Consider the following 22,952-nt stretch of genomic DNA (forward strand, 5'->3'; position numbering starts at 1 on the left):
GGGGGGTGGGCTGCGCACTCTGGCGGGTCAGCGTGTCTGGCCCCCACATGCGGCTCTGAGCAGCCTGTTACGGGTGCCGGGCCGGGGCCGAGGGGTTGGATAAGTGGCAGAGGGTCTCGGGGGGCAGATAGGGAGCAGGGGGCATTGGATGGTTCGGAGGTTCTGGGGGTGGGGTGGTCAGGGGGTGGGGAACGGGGGTGTTGGATAGGGCGTGGAAGTCCCGGAGGGCCTGTCAGGGGGCAGGGGGGGTGGATAGGGGCGGGGCAGTCGGGCCAGGGAGCAGGGGGGTTTGGTAGGGGGTGGGGTCCTGCGGGTGATTGGGGGGGGTCTCTGGAGGGGGCAGTCAGGGGACAAGGAGCAGGGGGGCTTAGATAGGGGGTGGGGTCTTGGGAGGGGTGGTTGGGGCGGTGGTCTCTGGAGGGGGTATTCAGGAGACAAGGAGCGGGAGGGTTGGATGGGTTGAGGGTTCTGAGGAGTCAGTCAGGGGGTGGGAAGTGACTATTAATAATGGAAATGCTCGTGGCCAAAGCAAGTTCGATATAACACGGGTTCACCTATAAAGTGGTAAGATTTTTTGGCTCCCGAGGACCGCGTTATATCCGGGTAGAGGTGTAATAACAAAGACACAGGCACTCTCGGCCTGTGCCTAGAGCCTCAGTTCCAAAGCTAAGTGATTTTATATGAATCCCAGTTTTCACTTAAGAGCCATGGAGGCAGGTGGGAGTCATAGATTCCAAGGCCAGAAGGCACCAGTATGGTTATCTAGTCTGATCTCCTGTATATCGCAGGACAGAAGACTTCCCTGAATCAATTCCTGTTTGAACTAGAGCAGACGGGGCGCGCTTGGGGCAGGGGACAGAATCATGTCCAGGGCTGCTGGCCCCCATGCTCAACTCTTTCCCCTCCCTCCCAGCGCCTCCTGCACACCTGGGAACAGCTATTCAGTGGTGTGCGGGAAGTGCTGGGAGGGAGGGAGGGGGAGGAGAGGCATGTTTCATGCCTCCCCACTGAGACATACAGCACCAGGGTAAAGGTGACTTTTTGCTACCTCTCCAGTACACCGCCTGCATTCTGGGCTGCTGCAGGGTCCAGGAGGGACCCGAGCACACATTAGAATGGCCTAGGAGGTTGCTCTAATTTTCAGCAACTTATGTACAAAGGTTTGTCGTGCTGACTGCTACGAGCATCCTCTCTCCCACCCACAGCATGTCCCCTATGCCAGGGCCCGTTTATGTCAGCCCTACACTGCTCCTGAATATGGGGAATTTTTTCCTGCCCCTTTGCCGCTCCTTCGTGGTCCCTACACACCACTGGAGCAGTGTATAGGGGTCAAAACCAACCCTTTGGAATCCAGGACTGCAGATTCAGAGCAGCGTCTTATAGGGAGATACTCAGCATCATGATTAAGAAATACATTGGTTTGGTTTTTCTGGGATCGCTGGTGTTTCCCCCTCATTCTAACCCTGGTTCATTCCCTCAGGCTTGCAAACTTGGCAAAGTTGCCCAGCAGCCAAACCGTATGCTAGGTTTTAACTCAGATCTCCTCCTAAAACTACTTTGTGGCTTTTAAAAATCTGGAATTAAGAAACCTGTAACTTGCTGCTTTATCTCATTATCTCCTGTTTTGCATTTTAATGTGCTTGTTCTAAAAAAGACCTCATTGATATTCTGGTTCGGCATGTGTTTGTTTGTGTCTCCTGGGAAAATTTGCTACAGATATTACTAAGTCAAAAACACACACAGCAGAGCTCCTTGCATATTTTCCTCCTTTTTTTCTTCCTCTTTTGAAGAAGATGTTATTTTATTCACTCTCTTAAGAAAAAGATACTGCTAACTTTTGAGACAGTCCAGATCACACTAGGCAAATTATTTCCCCCCGATATGTTTGTCCCTGGATCTGTGATGGTATCAAACTCCCATGCTCTCCTGTACAGGGACCCTGAGGTGGAGTATTCTCCAGGGGTGGCGGAAGGTGGGTGGGCACTGACCACAGAGGGAGCATGGCTGGAGAATGAGCAGAACCAGCAGAGTCCCCTCAGCTACCTTCAGTGTTGGAACGCCTATGGAGAGGATTTAAAGCTGTTGGAAATTCAAGGGCAGATGATATTGTCCCCCGCCCTTTCCATGTGAATCCGACCCTAATTTCCTAAGATCTGCAAAATGATTTAAATATAGCAGTCCCTTATGTTCTAAACTCACTAACTCGTATAGTAAACCTATGACATTGAAACTGCAGAGTCCATGCTTAACATCAGAGAGGCTTGAAATTTGGCTACCCCTCTATGTGGTCTCTTCTGCCCCTCAGGCACAGTTCTCATTATCAGTGGGGGGTTAATTGTAGGAATGAAGGAGAGAATAAGCTGCTGGTATCCTAGGCATCCAAACAGCAGAATGTTATGATATTATTCAGGGAGATGGGTCTGAACACACTTGAGATATGGGGAAGTTCAGATCTTGCTCAAGCCCATGTCTAATCCTTAAGCAGTTCCTAGGGCCTGGTGTCTTCTTATGTATGCTGTATCCATGCCACTCTGTCCAGTGAGCCTCTGAGATCTCATAATCTGTGCAAGGTCAACACATGGACAGGAGACCTTCAGGGAACACAGCAGCAGCAGCAGCTACCAATGGAACCGGTGACTTTGTGCTGTAGATGGCGTTCTCCCCATGCGGTCAGTTCAGAACTCAGTGCTCAAGCAAGTGCTAGGAAGCAGTTGTGCTTTCTCTTTCAGTTAAGGTACAAAATCAACTTCCTGCCCACGTAGAGCCTTTGAAGAGCCCCAGGGCACTTTTCTCAAGGTTGTTAAACATTATGGTCCTGGCATGTTTCCATTGTGTAAGTATATTCTGCTACCTAGAACTGCCTGTGGTTAACAGTGACCAGCTGACTTGGCTTTTAAACACAATTGTTTTTGTCTACACTCACTGCTCAGTCATGTTTATCATGAAGGTAGTTCACATGTGTTTATAACATGATGCAGTTTCCCAGAGAGGATTAGTTCTAAGGGGCTGATCCAACACCCTTTGGAATAGATGGAAAGTCTCCCATTGCATTTTGCTATGGAAGGAGATCATGTTTAAAAATACTGCATTATCAGGTCAAACTAGGATTGGCTAGTCAATACTCTAGAGGCATGACATCAATGGCTGTTTGTGAAGTCATAGTCTTGTACAAATGAACCCTTTCACAGGTTAATAAAGGTACGTTTAACAAAAAAGTATTTTCAATAGTCCTGTGTCTTAAAACAACCTTCACTACTCATTTCAGAGGCAATGGAGTACGTGGAATCCTTGATTATTGCTTCCTGCTTTTTGACATGGTTTTGTATTTGCTGTATTTTATGTACATGACTAAATAATGAGGTTCTGAATAAATTCTCTTCAGGCATTGAATCTTGGCAGCTTGCTTACTTGTACTGGACAGGGGATAGCTTAATATGTCCTGCTATGATGCAGGGATCTGATGGACTAGATCTCCCACTAGACTTTCCAATCCAAAGGACTCGATTTTACGTATCGTGTTGCTAAATTCTAACTTGAGTAATTGCATTCTAGCTCTTCAGTGGCCTGATCCAAAAGCCATTGAAGTCAATATTAAAAAACGACAAGGCTGACTTTAGATCAGTCCCTAAATGAGCCTCACAGTTTCTGTTGGATATTGTATTCCTCTTCACTTCCTGTCCTAAACTAGGTTTGAGTGGTGGTGTGAGCCATTAGACAGCTATTGCGTTTCACCCTAGAGTTTCCTGCATTGCAGTGGTGGGTAAAATGAAAGAGTACAAATATTTTTATCAGTCTGCATTTGTAAAGTGTCTTGGGTGCCATAGAATGGTGAGGGATTAGATATTAATATTTATGGCAAACCTGCAATGAAGCATTTTTCAATTTCTCCCCATTTCATGAGCATAATTCAGAAACGTAGGAGAGTCACCTTGGATTTGTCATGTAGATTTTGAGCTCTCACAGCCAGGGACTGTCCTTTGTTACATGTCTGTACAGTGCCTGGCACAATGGGGTTCCTAGGCACTAAATAATAATGACTTGATCCTGCACTATTAAAGTAATTGGGAGTTTTGCCATTGGCATCAATGAATGATTAGAACTGGACAGCTCATCCCTTCTAAGCTCTGAGCGGCTTTTTGGAGTTGAAGGCACTCAGCAGACAGGAAGGGATGGTCCAGTAGTTGAGCGGTGGGACCCTGGAGACTTAGATTCACGTCCCTTCTCTGCTACAGACTTCCTGTGTGACCTTGGGCAAGTCATTGAGTCTCTCTGTGCCTCAGGTCCCCATCTGTAGAATGGGGATAATAGCATTCTCCTACCTCACAGCGGTGTTGTGAGGATTCAAGATTGTGTGGCACTCGAATACTGTGGTCCTGGGGGCCATATAAGCACTTCAAATAGGCTCAGCACCTTTCCAGACCAAACCCCAAACCTGTATGTGAGTTTTCAGATGACTTCAGCAATAGGTCGCACTTCCGCCAGCCAGTTCAACACTTCACCATGGGCCCTACGTGCCGGGAGCTATTTTAACTCGGGGTTTTACTGTTGGTATTTCTTCCACTTAGTCATTAATATAGCACAAGTGCCTGTATTTCTTAAAGTGAAAACAAAAGCACCTTAAAATGCCTTTAAATATGCTAATCTTTTGTACACTCTCATTCTTATTACCTTGACCTTTCCACATTATTCATAGGCTGATTTCTGAGCAGCCCTCTTTCCCTTTTATGTTACGGTGCTGAACACCAAAGCACGGCGTCTCCTGTCCAGCTTGCAGTAACTCCGAGCGGCTTGCAGGTTAGGAGTGTGGTAGGACAGTAGTTGCACTGTAGCCAGATGCTCCAGTGAGCAAACGTTTCTTCAGATCCCTGCAATTTACCCTAGAGTACTAGAAGGCTGCCACTGACTGTCCAGAGGGTTCCCAAGAGCACCGCAGCCACGCACTTTATTGACTTTAAAAAGGACCGAGGTGAAGTAACCCTTCTTTATTTTTTTCCCTAATACCCTGTGGTGCCGAACTGAAACTGCAGCCAGCTTCTATTTTCGGAGGCCTTGGTAAGAGAATGTTTTTATCTGGGGATACAATGACTGTCGCCCTGTAGCCTGCAGTTCCCATGCTGGTGCTGCCAGGACCCATGAATGCTTGCTTTATGAGTTGCTCTTGCAGGTGTTCAGGGGGCATGTAATCACTAATGAATAGTAGAGAGAGACAGAAACTCTAGGCAGGCTCTGGCACGGAGAGCTAGGCCAGGCTTTTATAATTCTGTGAGAAAAAATTACAGTGCCTTCCCTCTGCTTCTTTGCATACTTTACTGCCTGGGCTGGCTAGCTACTGGCTTCCTTTATATGGACTCTGGTGGAAATGCTGCCATAGAATTCAATGTGCTCTTCTTCTTGGGGAGTAACTGCAGAAATCCTGCAGTCCTTGCTCCGGCAAAACTCCTATTAAAGTCAACAGGAGATTTGCCTGAGGCAGGTCTGCAGGATTTGGCTCATAACTGGGTCTCGTGTTTAATCCGTTTCGTTCTGCTTGCACCAGGTTTATGTATAAAACAGGTCAATAACAGTGCATTCAGAACAAATAAACTAGTCCATATATGTTAGGGTGTTTATATTACAGCAAGACGGGTAGCACCCCCTAGTATTAAGGTTGCCCTGTAAAGAATAAAGACTGTAAATGAACTGTAAAAACTTTAGCACAATGCATATGTGCAAAGGAGCCAAATTCAGGTTGAACAGACAAGCTCAATTCTGGCATTTCCTAACTTTGGAGTGCTTGATTTTGTAACCTTAATAATGATTTTTAAAGTGGGAGGGAGGGTTGTGTGTGTAATCTATTTATAATTGAAAACAAAGGAAACACAGTCCTCTTTTTGCAAGCCTGTTAGTTTAAATGTTCCAATACTGAGGTTCAGCATGACAGCAACGAAAATCAATCTAGTTTCTAGCCACTAGAGCTGAAGTCTTTTGGCTTCTGTAACATCAAGTGATCCAAGCCCTTGCCAAAGTCTTTTGCTCATGGGACAGATTAAAGGTGACGGGGCTGATTTTTAGAAGTGCTGATCACCCACAATTTCCCTGGGACTCGATGAGAGCTGCAGGTCCTTAGCATCTCTGAAAATCAGTCCCAAAACTTTAAGAGCTTGATCCAGCTATCTTCCAAGATAATGGTGGTTAGATTAGTGCTTGGAAAGGTTCTTTTGAAATTCATTTTTTACACTTACACACAGAGGAAGAAACGATATGGTCCTAAAATTAAGATGACTTGAATGACTCTGTGATAGGTTAGCATTTGAGTATAAAACAACATATCTCCAAGCATAAATGAAAAGTGTTACGTGATGAAATTAAGGAATGCACCAGCATTCAGTATTTTTTATTTGTGCATTTCCATTTTTCACTGGCTTTTTTAACACATCAGGAAGTCATGCCATGGGAAAAACCAGATCTCATATTATTTTGGCCCCCAGAGCCTTTAAAAATACTTGTGAACAATACACAGGTACTATGCTCAGGTATTTGATCATGTATATCAGAAAGCCACCATTTTGGCCTTTATATCTACAGTACCCAAATACAGACCTCTAAGACGGAGGTAGAGCGTGTTTCTCTTAGAAACAAACTGAGAGCCAAACTTTGCATGTCCATCTGAGAGCAGTAGCCAGGCAAGTTTTTATAGAGGTCTAATGTTAGTCATGGACTAATGTCTGAACCTACCAGGAGAAACATCATGGCATTACACATTGTGAGAATAATGTTTTAGCTTAAAAAGGAAACACAACCTCTAGATGATTTAGCGGAAAATGAGGATAATTATGGATTAACAAGTATGATACTTTGCACTTACATAGTATCTTTCATACAAGGATCTCAAAGTGCTCTCAGTGACGGGTCAGTATTATTATATCTATTTTTACAAGGTGGGGAAACTGAGGCATGGGGTGATTACATAACTTGTCCCCAAGATCACACACTGAATTACTGGCACAGTGCGGAAGAAAACCAAGGTCCTCTAACTCCTAGACCCTACCCTAACCAATGAGCAACTGTACCTCAACACATCTGTTTGTGCCAGAGATGCTCATCTGGCCTGAAATACTTTATGAACTGAGCACCTCACAAGCTTTAGCATATTTATCCTCAGTGAGGCAACTGTTGTCTCCATCTGACAGAGGTGGAAGGGAGGCACACACAGAGAATAATGTGAGAGTAGAGAATTGAACTCAGGGCTCCCATGTTAACCCCCTAACCACTGGACTGTTCTTTACATGGACTGCTACAGGCAACATTTCCCCTAAATTTCTTGTCTCAGCTCTAGTTGACCATCTTAGCTTTTTGGTATCACAGTTCTGTAAAACAAACGAAGAAGCACATCCCTTTATTTAATGAAGAATTTTATCTAACCCAGATGGCAGCACACAGTCTCATTACGTGCTAGATAAACCTCCTCCTAATTAGCCTGCATGACTCTTTCTTGCCTTTTGATCCACAGATCTAATGCTATCTCGACTTTCACTTCATTTGTCTCTGCGGTAGCCTTATTTCTAAAATGATCCTTAGTTCCGCCCCCCTACTCCTCTTGTGCCAGGTTTGACAGCTTGAGGTAGGATTTAAAATCACAAATTCAGTGTGTCAGACATGTTTAGTTTCTATCAGAGCACAGGTGCTTTTGAAAATCCTGCCCAAGATTTGTTCAATTTTTAAGTGATTTAGGAGCATAAGTCCAATTGCAAGCCAATGAGACTCGGGCCCTTAGGAAGAGCTACTCAAACCATTATCTGTTAAAGGGTGGATTTTCTAATCGACCTAAGGGATTTACCTAACCTGCATCTTGTCTGTTTTCCTTTATTTTACTGCTGATCTTGTAATTACATTATGTGTAATTTAACAGCAGAAATTTAACCATCTGTTGAAAGATATCATCCTTTGCTGCTAGTTCCTGGTAATATCTTTGGTATAGGCTGTAACTAGCATTAGGTACATGTGATTTATACCTGGAAAACCTCAAGCCAAAAAGGACTCCCGAACTCATGAGTGACTCCAGCTTTCCTGCCCGTGTTGCAATTCACCCTGAATAAGGGAAATTCCAGAAAGTATTATATTATTGGTAACATATTTAAATAGCACATATCATTTTACAACTTGTGGGGTCATGCATTCCTTGCAAATCCCCTGTTGATCTTAGGAGGAGTTATGCATCCATAAAAAATTCAGGGTTCACTATGACACTCACTAATATGCATTCACTTCCGGGGCAGAATATGACTACTCTTTCACACAGTTAAAATTCGCTCAAGAGCACATGATTCATCTAACAGTTGTGAGTTTGTAATATGTTGGCTTATGAAAGTCTTATTTGTAATCAGTTGCTTCCTAACTTGAAGTCATCTCAAATGATAACCAATGCAAAATTCAGCTTCATAATGGCATGATTTGGGCAATAGAGAAATCTTTGGTGCCGTCTGCATGTTATAAGATATAATACTAATGCAGGTGGGCGTCTGCAGCATGGAGTAAATGCAGTTGATTAGGTATTTTGTCTAATTCAAGATCCTCTTCTGTTAGCGCTAGATGAAAGTTTAGTAGAGCACAAATGCATATTGCATCAAGGGCCTGATGCAAAGCCGACTGAAGTCAATTAAAAGACTCCCATTGCTTTCAATGTGCTTTGGGTCAGGACAAAAATGCTTAATCACATCTACATGATGATGTGCGTGTGTTGGTGTTACCAGAGACTGTTTCTTCTAACTATAACAATTGGTGTTTATTCTATAATACGCATAAATATTGTTAATTCCTTGTATTTTTCACTTATGGATCTCATGGGGCTTTGCAAATATTAAGTATGTCCCAAAACAGCCCAGTGAGGCAATATTATCCCTATTTTGCCCCAGGAGAAACTGAGGCACTGTGAAATCAAGTGACAGGACAGGACCAGCGTCTCAAAGGGCAACCCATGTGTCCTGACACCCAGTCTCCTGCTCTAACAGTGAGCACCACTCCCCTGTCTTTGGGGGGGAAAAACCCTAAATGTTTGAGAACATTTATTTTAGGGAAATGTCAATAGGTTTGAATATATTACCATCCCAGACAGTGCTGTCTCCTAAGGCTGCCCTTCTGCAGAAACAAAAGATCTTATCTTTTTCCAGCTGCTCTGAATGCCACTTGTAGAAACTCTAAATCCCCTTGCCCCAGTGAAGCTGCTTTCTACCTAACCCCATCCTCAAGGCCCCATGTCCAACACACTAGCTGAGCAGTCCTCCTTAAGCCTAATAGAAGGTAGCTTCAAAGTGCATTCAGCATGTTTCTTAAGCGTGAGATGTCCCTTCCTCTGTGGGCGTTCCTCTGAGGATAACTGCCTACTGTTTCTACTGGCTCACAGATGCAGACTGTTCGCTAAAGGGGTACAGTGCTGAACTTGGGTGGCAGAGGCCCTCTTGGCATCAGATCTTGCTGATGGTCTGTGAGGTGAGGGTTGTTCTACTTACAAGGGCTGAAACATGTTGCCTTAGCAACACTCCCAACCCACAGCTGGACGGTCAGCAATGGACCAATTGTGAGACTCGCTAGCTCATATTCTCTGTGTGGCAGCAGCTCTACAAACTCTGACCACAACACAGAGGTATCAGCTAGAGGGCTGTGCACAGGCACTGGGACTTAGCAATTCTCATTAGGGCTGATGAGCAAATGTAGCAAATGTGGGTAGCAAAGTTTACTACTAGTGTTTTTCGTTGAAATTTCCCCAACTTGCTTGGAATCCTTCAGTGACTTTGGGCAAGTCACTTACCCTCTCTCCTGATAATTGTTTACGTTATAATAGTACTGAGATGACAGCACCATTGTGCTAGGTGCTGTACATACCCAGAGTGAGAGAGAGTTTCTGTCCCAAGGAGTTTACAATCTGAACAGACAAGACAGACAAAGGAAGGGGGGAGAAAGGAAGGATTATTATTCCCATTTGACAGACAGGTAACCGAAGCCCAGTGATTAAATGGTTTGCCCAAATTCACACTCGGGATTGGGGGGTTGGGCAATGCTCCTTGCGAATGGGGGTGGGGAGAATAGGAGAGGGAGTGAGAGGAGATACTGAGACTTGTGGGGGGGGTGTGGAGCAGCTGGCTTTCAGCTGGAGAGGAGGGTCCCAGGGCTTCCTGCCACAGTTGCCAACTTTCAGGCAGTAAATAAACACCCTGACTTTCACAATAAGCCAAAAATCAAGTAAATCCCATTTCAAAACAAGCCCATCCCTAATAACCCCAACACTCTATGTGACTAGCTTCCCCCGGCGAGCGGTCTGGAACTGTGATGGGCCCACTGTGCACCTCTGACTCTCTGCCCCCCTTGTCCCCGCTTGCCCCCCCTTACCCTTGCTTGCTGGGAGTCGATCAAAAAAAAAGAAGCAACAAGCTGCAACAAGCTACAAGCCCAACAAGCAACTCACAAGCTAATTATGCCAAAAACAAGCCTAATTTTTGCATTTTTTCACGGGTTTGGCATGTCTGGTTCCTCCCTGCTCTTGGGCCGGTTCCAGCCCTCCCGTGGCCCCCCTGCTTGTCTCCACACCCCTGCCTCCCCCCAGGCATGAGCGAGTTTATGAAGGGATGGAGCTCCCACAATATTTCCATTGCAGGGACACTAGGTCCCCCCTGGTTCTGCCGCCCCTGCCACAGAGCCAGGAACTGGATCCAGATCTCCTGAGTCCTTTAACACACACAGCCATCGTTCCTCTTTGCCTCAGTTTCCCCAGCTCTAAAGCAGAAGGTCATAATTCTTGCAACAGGAGGGATGAGAGGTGGAGGGAGTTAATTAATGTGTAATATGCTCTGAAGTTAAGTGCAAAGTGTTTTTGTTATTCAAGTAGCCTCTGCAATTCAGTTGCACAAGGTAGGAAGTCAGTTCTATAATCTGAGCCCATGATTCAAAGTGTAAGTGGCAAAAAGGTTTAGATTAGTTTCTCTCTTTGCTAAATTTTCATATTTATACTCCCAATATTTCTCCTCTACGCTCTCCTTCTTCTTCCTCCTCTGGCCTTATATAGTCATGCGGTTATTCAAGTAGCAAGGCAGCATGCCAGAGTCTCCAACCTCACCCTGCTGCCAGCGCTGATTGCTCTCAAGAGCTGAAAACTCAGTCAGAACTCAGACACTAATGTAACTATTTGCTGCATCATGAGATACTGTTTATGCGAACGCCGAGATAAATAAATAAATAAAGTGGTGGACACCCAGAGCATAATATGAATCTGTAGTTCGAGGCAACAACCCACCCCATTTCAGCCTTCACCGGAGAGCAATAAATGAAACTTTGTTGCTGACATACATGTGGGGGGTTTTTTCCCAACCAAAAGGCAGAGTGGTGTTCGAGTCCTCCAAAAGGTCAGTGAGGATATTGCAAACACTTCCAACTGCAGCTACAGTTCTTTGTGCCAGTATTATACGGTCTGCAGATTTTTTTTTCCCCTCTTCTTTTTCTTCTCTCCGTCCATAAAATGGCAAATACTATTCAGTGAATGAGTCTTGGTGCAGTGCTAATAAAAAAGATTATTCTCCGACTTGCAGAAGAAACTGTCTCACTGTAGGAATGAACAGTGAACATTTAAATTAAATGAATCAGTCCCCTTCTCCCATTGTCTTTGTGCCTCTTGAATCATCTGGAATTGTATGTTCTGTGCTGTATTTTTTTCTGGCATGCTAAAAAGCCTAATTTCTTTGTTGTTGTTAAGCATATCCATCAGTTGTATTATTAAAATCTTTGCTGATCATAATTTTTTCCCTGCCAATTTTCTTTTCAGAAAATATGATACAAAAGAGGGAGGTAGTTCTCTGTTGCACCATAGCTGTATTCTGCCTTCGTTAATTAAAAATGAAAGGAAGGAAAGCGAGCAAAAGGTTTTGAACTTTGTACAGAAAAACAATATGCAGCCGATGTTAAACCTTTAAGCAATAGATTTACATATTTCACACATGTATTGCAACCTTTATGGAATGTCTGTCTCCGAAAATACACGCGACTCTCTAGACAAAAATTTGCATGGCAATATCACAGAAAATGGTTTTCTTCCCATCACACACAGGTATTGATATCTGTGCTGCTCTATTTTATTTATTTATTACAAAGCAAGACATGTTTATTTTGTATAGCATTCGATCAGCTTTCCTTTCCATCTTCTGTAATTAAAGAACCCAGCACCAAAGGTGATAAATGCCATGGACATTTTTTGGATGCGGGGAATTAAATTCATTTTCTGTAGACTGCTAAACAACATATTTGATTAAGAAAAAAAGAAAAGAAATGCAAAAAGGGCAGCAGAAATTTAGAACTGTGTAGCTTTAAGAATCTAGACTGAAACACCTTAAATGAACTCTGCAGCAGACAGATGAAAAAAAAATTCTTGGCCCTTGTTGCTTCGCTATTATTCATGATGTAATTTTTCAGGTGTCAGTTTGCTGGAGAAAGATTGGAACAGGGCTTGTTGCTAGGACATGAATGGAAAAGCTGCTTCTGATTGGTTCTCTGGGGTTTCTTTGCAAGCCAATCAAAGGGGAGAAATAGGAATAGAAATGAGAAGCAGAAAGGCTTCTGGCTGGGACAATTAATGTGTTTGCAGTGTCAAAGCAAATTGTAGAGCAAAGTACTGTACATTTAAAATAATAATAAAAAAAATCTTAACCAGTGTAGGTTGGTGATTCTGTCCTAATGGACTAAAGCAATTAAAAGACATACTGTGATCTGCTTGAGCTTACAGATCAGAGTAGATGACAGCATAGAAAGGAGACATTTTTTACTTATATAGCACAGCAGATTATTTAACATTTTTATTATCTTTTGCCTGCAGAAGTAGATTAGGTAGATTCTGATTTCCTGTATTTATTATTATTTACTATGCAAGGCCATCACTCGAAAATAATTAAAAACACTAATGGGCGATTGCAAATGATTGATTGCACCGATTATTTGAACCATCTCTGAGAAAGCAGTTAGTTGGCATAGTTTGCTTTGCAGCAAATGGTGATTTCAGGACGAAAAACAAAACAAAAAAAAAAGGCAAATGGAATCTTCTCCCTGCAAAGATCTTTGTGTAGAAAGTATCAATTTATAAAGTGTAATTGAGCGTGTTTGTTATTTCAGACCCTAGCTATAAAAAGCGTTCCCATTTAAGTTGTTATAAAAGTGCTTGCTTGACAGAGGAATAGCCAAGTAGGCAGTTTTGCCTGTCCGTCATCCTTAACTGTTTGATATCAAGACTCTTCTGCAATACACCAGAAGAAGGGGTGTGTTTCCTTACATAGCTCTGTGTAGCCTCTCTCTGCAAAGTGTTTTCCACAACCTGGGTTCAATGTTTGCATCTACAGTAGCACGCAAATCAGGGTAGCCATTGAAGACCGTGTGCTGTAATGTATTTGGGCAGTGGATGGTGAATCAAGAGATTTGGGTTCTAATCCTGGCTTTGCCACTGCCTAGTTGTGTGACCTTGGGCAAGTCACTTCATCTTCCTGTGTCCATGTTTCTTTTGTCTTGTCTGTTTAAAGGTTAAAGTCTTCAGAGCATGCACTAACTACCTCCAGTGCCTGTCACAGTGGGGTCCAGTCTTGGTTGAGGCCTCTAGGTGCTACCATAATAGAAAGCATGCACTTCTGTACACTGTGCTACACACACCTTCCTGTAACACAGTGGAAAGTATTTAGCTCTGTAATGAAAAAAAATCAATACAATTATTTACACCGGTTATAAAACCAGCTGTTTTATTTGCAATAGACAGGGAGCATAAGCTCTAACTTTTACAGATTCCAGTTTTAAAACATTTGCGGCCCACATCCAAAATGTGAAAGGACAACTCCATTTAACCCAAGCACACCCTTAAAGAAACAGGCAGGATAACCATTTAAGAGCCTCTGTTCCAACCAAAGAAATATTACATCTTTGGTGAGTTTATATAAGGTTCCCTGTTGGACTAAAAGCACTGGGAACCCACCATCTTTGATTGCTTTTCCATATTTCATGAAGCGATGTTCCTTATTTCAGACAGGGCTCTCAGAGCTGCTTGAATTCTGAAAATCTTGTTTTGCAAATTACCGTTTCAAAATAAAAGAACATCTTTCGAAGAGAGAGAAAATATAGGAGGGACTGCTGGTCCAGGACTTAACCTGAAGTCTTTCCTCCAAGTCCGGGCCAAATTCTGGAGTCATTTACACTGGTGTAAATGACAAGTAACTCCATGGAACTCGGACACTCTCTACACTGCTGCGTCACTGTAAGACCCAGCGGTGTAACTCTGTCTTTGTATTACAGCAGTGTGAACTGAGACCATGGCACTATTGTGCTAGGCAGTGGACACATACTAACAATCCTTGCCCTGGACAGCCTGTGATCTAGATAGATATAGGAATTATCATCATCCCCATTTTATAGATGGGGATTGAAGCACAGCGAGATTAAGTGGCATACTTGGGTCATACAGGAAGTTTGTGTCCAGGTGGAGGATTGAAAACTGTTCTCCTAAGTCCCAGTCTACTGCATTCACCACAAAACCATCCTGACTCTAGAGATTCCCTGTGGTATACTTGAGAGAGAAATTTGGCCCTTGGTCTTGCTTCATACTAAAGCAACCCAAAGTTGTCTAAACTGAAATAGCTACTGGCTACTCAAGAGACTAATATTTTTATATGTGAACCATGGAAAGTGGCTCCCAACACGTGCCAGGGCCAGAGAGAAATGACAGACAAATGAAGGACCTAGAGAACTTTTGGTCCTGAAAGAACCGTGGTCGTGAATCAGTGCCACTTCTGCCCCACTTAAAAGCTATAAAACTGTGTGTAATTCCACAGGGACGCTTTTCATTTTTCCTACAAAACTTTGAACTTGGCTCCTATTCCTGGAAGGGCAAAGAGAAAAGAGACTTGTGGCTAAGAAAGATCAAGCTTGTTTTGTCCAATAGTAAAGCTTCAGAAAATAAACCATTTTCATCTCTGTATGTTAGCTATAGATCAAATTCTGTTCATGCTGAACAGCATCTTGCTCCATGAATGGTCCTGTTAACTTAGATGAGGCTACTCACAGAATAAGGTACCAGTCAACCAGACTGTGATGGGGTGTCCACCCCACACATGGTCAGGTAGGCCTATTAATTCCACAGGCTGCACCTGGAGGGAGAGCCAGGGAGCAGGGAATTGATTGCAAGCAGGTTCCTGCTGGACAGGAACAGGCAGGGTGTATAAATCCAGGAAGCTGGCCACAGACAGGGGCTGCTGCTGAGAAAGGGCAGGTTTCAGAGTAACAGCCGTGTTAGTCTGTATTCGCAAAAAGAAAAGGAGTACTTGTGGCACCTTAGAGACTAACCAATTTATTTGAGCATGAGCTTTCGTGAGCTACAGCTCACTTCATCGGATGCATACCGTGGAAACTAAAGCAGACTTTATATATACACAGAGAATATGAAACAATACCTCCTCCCACCCCACTGTCCTGCTGGTAATAGCTTATCTAAAGTGATCATCAGGTGGGCCATTTCCAGCACAAATCCAGGTTTTCTCACCCTCCACCCCCCCCACACAAATTCACTCTCCTGCTGGTGCTAGCCCATCCAAAGTGACAACTCTTTACATAATCAAGTCGGGCTATTTCCTGCATAGATCCAGGTTTTCTCACATCCCCCCCATACACACACAAACTCACTCTCCTGCTGGTAATAGCTCATCTAAACTGACCACTCTCCAAGTTTAAATCCAAGTTAAACCAGAACATCTGGGGGGGGGGGGGTAGGAAAAAACAAGAGGAAACAGGCTACCTTGCATAATGACTTAGCCACTCCCAGTCTCTATTTAAGCCTAAATTAATAGTATCCAATTTGCAAATGAATTCCAATTCAGCAGTTTCTCGCTGGAGTCTGGATTTGAAGTTTTTTTGTTTTAAGATAGCGACCTTCATGTCTGTGATTGCGTGACCAGAGAGATTGAAGTGTTCTCCGACTGGTTTATGAATGTTATAATTCTTGACATCTGATTTGTGTCCATTTATTCTTTTACGTAGAGACTGTCCAGTTTGACCAATGTACATGGCAGAGGGGCATTGCTGGCACATGATGGCATATATCACATTGGTGGATGTGCAGGTGAACGAGCCTCTGATAGTGTGGCTGATGTTATTAGGCCCTGTGATGGTGTCCCCTGAATAGATATGTGGGCACAATTGGCAACGGGCTTTATTGCAAGGATAAGTTCCTGGGTTAGTGGTTCTGTTGTGTGGTATGTGGTTGTTGGTGAGTATTTGCTTCAGGTTGCGGGGCTGTCTGTAGGCAAGGACTGGCCTGTCTCCCAAGGCTTGTGAGAGTGTAGGGTCATCCTTTAGGATAGGTTGTAGATCCTTAATAATGCGTTGGAGGGGTTTTAGTTGGGGGCTGAAGGTGACCGCTAGTGGCATTCTGTTATTTTCTTTGTTAGGCCTGTCCTGTAGTAGGTAACTTCTGGGAACTCTTCTGGCTCTATCAATCTGTTTCTTTACTTCTGCAGGTGGGTATTGTAGTTGTAAGAAAGCTTGACAGAGATCTTGTAGGTGAGATCTTGTAGGTGAGAAAGGGCAGTCACTCCCTGGGAAAAGGGAGGAGGGTTTGGAGGCTCCAGAGACATGGAGGCTGCAGTCGCTCTCAGGGCATAGTGTTTGGAGCTGGTACACCCAGAGAAAGAAGGGGAACCGGAGTGGCAGGAAGCCATCCAAGGAAGGAACAGTGAGGGCTGGGAGAGGAAAGCCCAGAACTGCTGGTTTGAGGGTCCCTGGACAGCAACCCAGAGTACCAGGCAGGCCTGGGTTCCCTTACCAGCCACTGTAGGCATGGCATAGACTAACAGGGCAGTGAACTGGAAGGCTGTCCAGGGTCACTGTGGGAGTGACAGAATGGGAGGAGTGTACCCCGGAAGGGGGAAATGCCACTGAGTGACCTGGCCGGAGGGGACGCTGTGGTTCCAGGGACAAGAGAGGAGCTGCAGATGAGAGAGAGTCCGTGACTGTGGGTATGCAACCGCAGGATGGGGGCATCGACCTTGATGGCTAATCCCCTGCGTGACCAGGAGGAGGTGCCAGACTAGCGGTGAGTGGTGTGACACAGACAATGTGAATATCAAAATCTGATCCTATACATTTAACCAGGGATATTTAAAGGACCCTAAGGGAGGTCGGCACCAGTGGCAAGCTGCCTCAATTAAGGGAGTCATGTTGCTCAGAATCCCTGCATCACGGGTTTTGGCAACACCCCAGCACTGCTCCCATCTCCCCTATTCTTGCCCCGGACCCCACCGACACCTTGACTCGTGGTGAAAGGATCCGCTGTCTGTGCAAAGCCTATACGAGGGGAAATGCTCTCCCTGGCTTTAAGATTGTGTAAAAGGTCTTTTAATTAATTAGTTTTTAATTCCACAAAATAATAATAAACTCAAAGGGCCCAATCCTGCAAAATTTTAAGCTACGTGGGTACCATACTTATCAGTGTAGTAAAAGGACCAGCATAGACGAGACTAGACTAGAGCTTAAATTGGAATTAAGCAGTGCATAGATACCCTCTGTACAGGGATGTGTTTCACCCACGTGATTAGTTCTACATTACAGCAAAATCCGTTAGAATGTAATGGGGATTATACCAATGTAGTACTGGATAAACCGAATAGGCTTCTTTTGAAATTACGCTAAACACCATAGAGTTTAATAGAGAATGAGATGTTTTTGTATAGTTAAAAAAAAAAAAACCATCCCGTGGAATTCTATAGCAGGGATGTGAATGTCTGTGAAATCATACAGGATGGTTCAGAAAAACCTTTAGAAATGGGTTCGTTAGCTATTAAATTCTGTCGGACTTTTCTTATTGACTTTGGGCCTTATTGCTACCCCTTTTCCCCCTTTGCTCACATTGAGTGGTTCCTTACTTATGTGAGTCACCCTGCTAATGCCAGCGGCACAGCTTGCATAGTAAGGGATCACTTAATGTGAGTAAGAGTGGCAGAACTGAGCCTTCTGTCTGCTCACGGGAAGATTTTATTCTCAGAAAGGAAATAATCCGATAACAAATTCTCCATTCTGTGCGATGACATCTCCTTTAGTGATAATCTGCGGGTTGAGATTTACAGCTGTGAAATAGAGCAGAATTTGGCCCCCCGGTTGCACCTGCTGATGGGCGACCGTGTACCTGCTTTGCATTTCTCCTTGATTGTTTCACACTTGGGCCCTGGATACAGACAGGAAGCGGGAGGGGTGTGAAGGAACTGGTGTGTAAAACGCTATGGATTCAGCATTTGATCCATCTGGCTAGAGATGAATTGGAGGATTTCACTCCCAGGCATTCAGACGAAAGGAACAAATAACGCCGAAGACTTTCTGAATGGTTCAGTACTTTTGAGATACATTGAGACTGCCCTGCAGACATCCAGGTCAAGCCAGAGTGGGGTTTCCCCTCCCCCCTTGTTTTAGGTTAGAGTAGTGAGAAGGGAAGGTGGTTTCCACCCATGAGTTTAAAAGGAGAGTCAGGAATATTTCTCTGTCTAAAGGATCTATGATGCCTAGTAACTTGGTATCTCAGTTTCTAGGGATTGTAGAACAATTACTATTTATTTATATTGTGGTAGCACCTAGGAGCCCCTGTCATGGAGCAGGACCCCATTGTATTAGGTGCTGTACAAACACAGAAGAAAAAAATGGTCTCTGCCCTACACTGCCTACAATCTATGTTCTTCTCTGTGGAAGAAACCCAGTGGTTGTCATATGGGGTGAAATTCACTCCTGTGCAGAGGCCGAGCAAAAGGCCTAAGCCCTCAGCATAGGGGTCAGACCTCGCATGAGCTCCCTCCACAGGGATGAATTCGTCTGTGGTGGATAGCCGCCGTTTCTGATATTCTCCTGGCCAAGGTTTTCACTACTTGTGGCAGGTCAAACTAAAACAAAGGCTGTCTCTTCACGACAGAGACTGTACAGGCATAGCTGTGCCAGCATAACCCCATCGTGCAGATGTGCGGGAGTTCTTCTGTTGGGGCAGGAGCGTATCTCCCCGTCACAGTCAGGACCTTGGCTTTTCATCTCAAATGACAGCTGGCACCTCCCAACAGCACACTGCTGGGGTAGTACCTCTGTACTGACTCACCAGGAAAAGTGTGACTTGTTCATCAGTTCTAAATGACACTCCCCCGTAATTCAGCTCTCAGTGTCCCCCAAAAACAACAACTGAGGCAGAAAAGATGAGTTCTGTATAATTCTGCAATACCCAGGCTAAGTTATTAAATACTTACTTTTTTTGTTACCTACAGTGACTGCACAATAATTAAGAAAACTAAGCTGGAATCTCACAAAGCAATTAATTAGACTATTAAAATATGCAGCCATATATAGAGTAGGATATGAAATACGCACAGCCAAAATTGGAGCCATTTCCTGGTTCATTAAATATGAGAAGAATTTGCACATTTTAGCCTATTATCGTATCCACAGATGCATACACACAGGGAATATTTCACACCTTTCATGGCTATTGTAAAAAAAAAAATTAAAAAGCCACAGACTTCAGTCTTTCTCAGATTTATAATGCACAGTGGGTCTGGTGCAAGAGAACTGCACAGTGGGGCTGAGTAAAGTGTATGTACATGCTACAGACAGATAACTGTTTACTGTGGCGTTTGTGTCAGGTACTCGTTTCAGGATCTATCATTATGGGAGAGGAAGGATGGTTGTGTGGTTAAAGCTATCCTGGTAAGCAGTGACTCTGAAAAAGATGTAAGGGTTCTGGTGGCTAATCAGCTGAACATGAGCTCCCAGTGTGAGGCTGTGGCCAAAAGAACTAATGCGATCCTGGGATACATAAACAGGGGAATCTCAAGTGGGAGTAGGGAGATTATTGTACCTCTGTATTTGGCACTGGTGAGACCACTGCTGGAATCCTGTGTCTAGTTCTGGTGCCCAGGATTCAAAAAGGACACTGATAAATTGGAGAGCGTTCAAAGAAGAGTCACGAGAATGATTAAAGGTTTGCAAAACATGCCTTATGGGGAGAGATTCAAAAAGCTCAAACTATGTTGCTTAACAAACATAAGGTTAAGGGGTGACTTGATTACAGTGTATAAGTACCTACTTATGGGGAACAAATATTTAATACTCTCCAATCTAGCAGAGAAAGGTAAAACACAATCTAATGGCTGGAAGTTGAAGCTAGACCAATTCAGACTGGAAATAAGGTGTCAATTTTGGAAAGTGAGAGTAATTAACCATTGGAACAATTTACCAAGGGTTGTGGTGGATTCTCCACCAGTGACTATTTTAAAATCAGGATTAGAGGCTTTTCTAAAAGATGTGCTCAGGAAATTATTTTAGGGCCGTTCTCTGGCCTGTTATACAGGAAATCAGACGAGATGATCACAATGATCCCTTCTTGTTGTAGAATTTATGAAAAGTGCAGGATGAAGAGTCTTGCAAATGCTGGCTCTCCCCCGGCCTCTGCGATCTAGGGCCTGGTCTATTAAAACGTTCTGTCCTTGAGTTTCACCTCCCTCACAAGTGGGGATAGTAGCATTACTAGGGAGAAGCCTAGGCAGCAAACTCCTTTAAGATTTGTAAAGTGTATTAAGATGCATGGGAAGAAGAGTGGAAATGCCTGTGATGGGGACTGTTAATACTGGCATGTCCATGTTCCAAAAAAAAGTTTTTCAGCTCTTTTATTGTAAAATGTATTTATTTGCAATTTGTCGGCCTTCTGCAATGGGCCAGATACCCTATCCTGCCACTCTTATTCACTGTATCCCCTTTGTCAGGTGAGTAACCCCACGAACATCCAGACAATTACCCACAAGAGGAGAAACGCTGGGCAAGTGAGGGTGGGAAGCTCAAACCCTAGAAATCTGGATGGGTTTGATTTTTGCTAAAAAAGCTTTTCTATTCATTTTTAAGCAAATGATCTGATTATGCTTATTGAACTACATTACAGATCATGCCCTCACAGTATCTTAGTAAGGAAAAACACCCAGGTCCTCAGGTGATCGATATTAGCATCAGAGATGACTTGTGTCTGCCGATAGTGGGGTGGGCAGAGTGAGGCCGGGCAGAGTGAGGCCAGCCACATTCAGCAGTGTTTCTGAGCATGCTCAGTCCATACTCTAAATAAAGGACACTAAAGTAAGGGGTGAAAAGAGATGTTTGCAAATTTAAAAAAAAAAAAAAAATTAGGACTTACCTCTTCAAAGGTTTTACTGTTGGTTTTGGTTGCCTGACTTGAGATGCCTTGAAAGGGCTGAAAATCATGAAAAAGCTGACCCACGTAGAGTTCCCAAAATCATATGTTATTACTTTAGTTCTGGGTAGACTGGCTCCATAGGTAACACGATGGGGAAAATTATGGAGAATGAGTCTTTCCTTAACTTCTGTGGGCTGTAGATCAGGCCCTAAAGTGCATATGGGAGACTGGATGATCCAGATGCTTGTTAACAGGATAGGGAAACTGTCACTTCTGACTTTGCAGAATCGTCTGAGGTTAGGTAATGCCTGAAAGTTGCTTTTACTTACTGGCCTCTGTATGTTTGGCCTATTGGGAAACAGGTCCATGCAAACATATGTTTATGGCAATGAAAACCACGACCAGGACTAGCTCTAATTATCCCCTTCTTGTTAGCAGCCCCCCTAGAGAGGCCAAGGACTGAATGGAGTTGAGGAACTGAGTTACCCTCTCGTCCTGAGAGGTCAGGAGAGAGGCTTGTTCACAGGGGAAGCTTACCCTGCTACCTCTCATGTTTACTTGTTCTGAGGATACACAGGGGAGGTCAGTCTTCAGGGCTGTCAACGTGGCCTCTTTCACCAGTGGCCAAATTCACACGAAAGGTTTCAAAAGCAGCCTGGACTGGCAGGGTTGGATTCCATTTTACTCAGGATGTTTGATGGCCACCATTTAGATACCCGAAGGGATGAGAATAACCTCCTGTAGCATTTACATTCCTTTAGGGGGATAAGGAGGCGGCTGTATCAAAGCGTAACAGGAAAACATTACGAAAAGGCTGTAAAATCTCCTAAGTAGCTGGATGTGGAGTCAGACTCGAGAACATGGGCTAATCGTAAGAGTGTAGGGCTAGGCATCAGGAGTCCTGGGTTCTGCTCCCAGCACTTCCTGTGACTTCCTGTGTGACCTTGGGCAAGTCACTTAACCTCTCTGTGCCTGAGCTGTTCTGTAAAATAGAGAAAATGCCTACCTCACAGGAGGGTTTGGAGGCATACTAGCTTGTAAAGGACTTTGAGATCCTTACCCAGAAGATGCCATGTACGTTGCAAAGGGTTATTTCCCTTAGTGTTTGGCAACAGAGGGCTGCATTGGAAGTCACAGTGCTCACCGGCCATGCTAAACGACGTTCTGGGGTGTCAGAAAGTGGAGTGATGCTGCTAGGGAAAAATCCCACGTGCCAGCACAAACTGGGAGAGTTCCACTGAGGCAGGGGAAGGGGGCACAAAGTGAAGAAACCCTCCGCTCACACACAGCACCTGTGGCCATCTCTGCGGCCTCTGGGCTACAGTGGCCGCAGCAGCTTCTGCAATCCTGCTGACTCTTCAGCTTCACTAACCCCATCTTCAGCTTTCCCCTGCCTGCCCCCAAGCCCACACACAGAGAATAACTTGCAGATCCCTTGCATGGGGTTCCAGCCGTCCACTCCCCTATGCTGGCCCTGGAGTATGGACCCTGCACAACCACTGGGAAGGGAAGAAGGATTTACCCATACATGCTTGTGGGAGGCTGGGGAAGGGAAATAGCATCAACACCTGAAGCAGCTTAACGTGACACATTTCAGTGCGCCGGGATATAAATGCCAGAGGGGGCAGTTTCCAGTTGGCCGCACTCCTACTGTACATACAGAACCTCCAAGGCCATGTTGCTGCCTGACAGCAAACCGATGCGACTGTAAACACGAGAACAAAGGACAAGAACAAAAAAGAAGGGGCAGGAACAAGGAAAA

At 44.3% G+C, this 22,952-nt stretch overlaps 1 long non-coding RNA gene across 1 annotated transcript in view; it reads left to right on the top strand.

Moving 5' to 3' along the window:
• The first annotated feature begins 4,794 nt into the window (after positions 1 to 4,794).
• The window catches only part of LOC142069816 (uncharacterized), a 34,773-nt gene continuing 16,615 nt past the window's right edge, over positions 4,795 to 22,952 (top strand). Inside the window, exon 1 of the long non-coding RNA XR_012665799.1 lies at positions 4,795 to 5,052. This is a non-coding gene — a long non-coding RNA (uncharacterized LOC142069816). The remainder of the gene's footprint in view (positions 5,053 to 22,952) is intronic.

This window comes from Caretta caretta, chromosome 22 (genome assembly GCF_965140235.1).
Source record: "Caretta caretta isolate rCarCar2 chromosome 22, rCarCar1.hap1, whole genome shotgun sequence".
Classification (NCBI taxonomy): Eukaryota; Metazoa; Chordata; order Testudines; family Cheloniidae; genus Caretta; species Caretta caretta.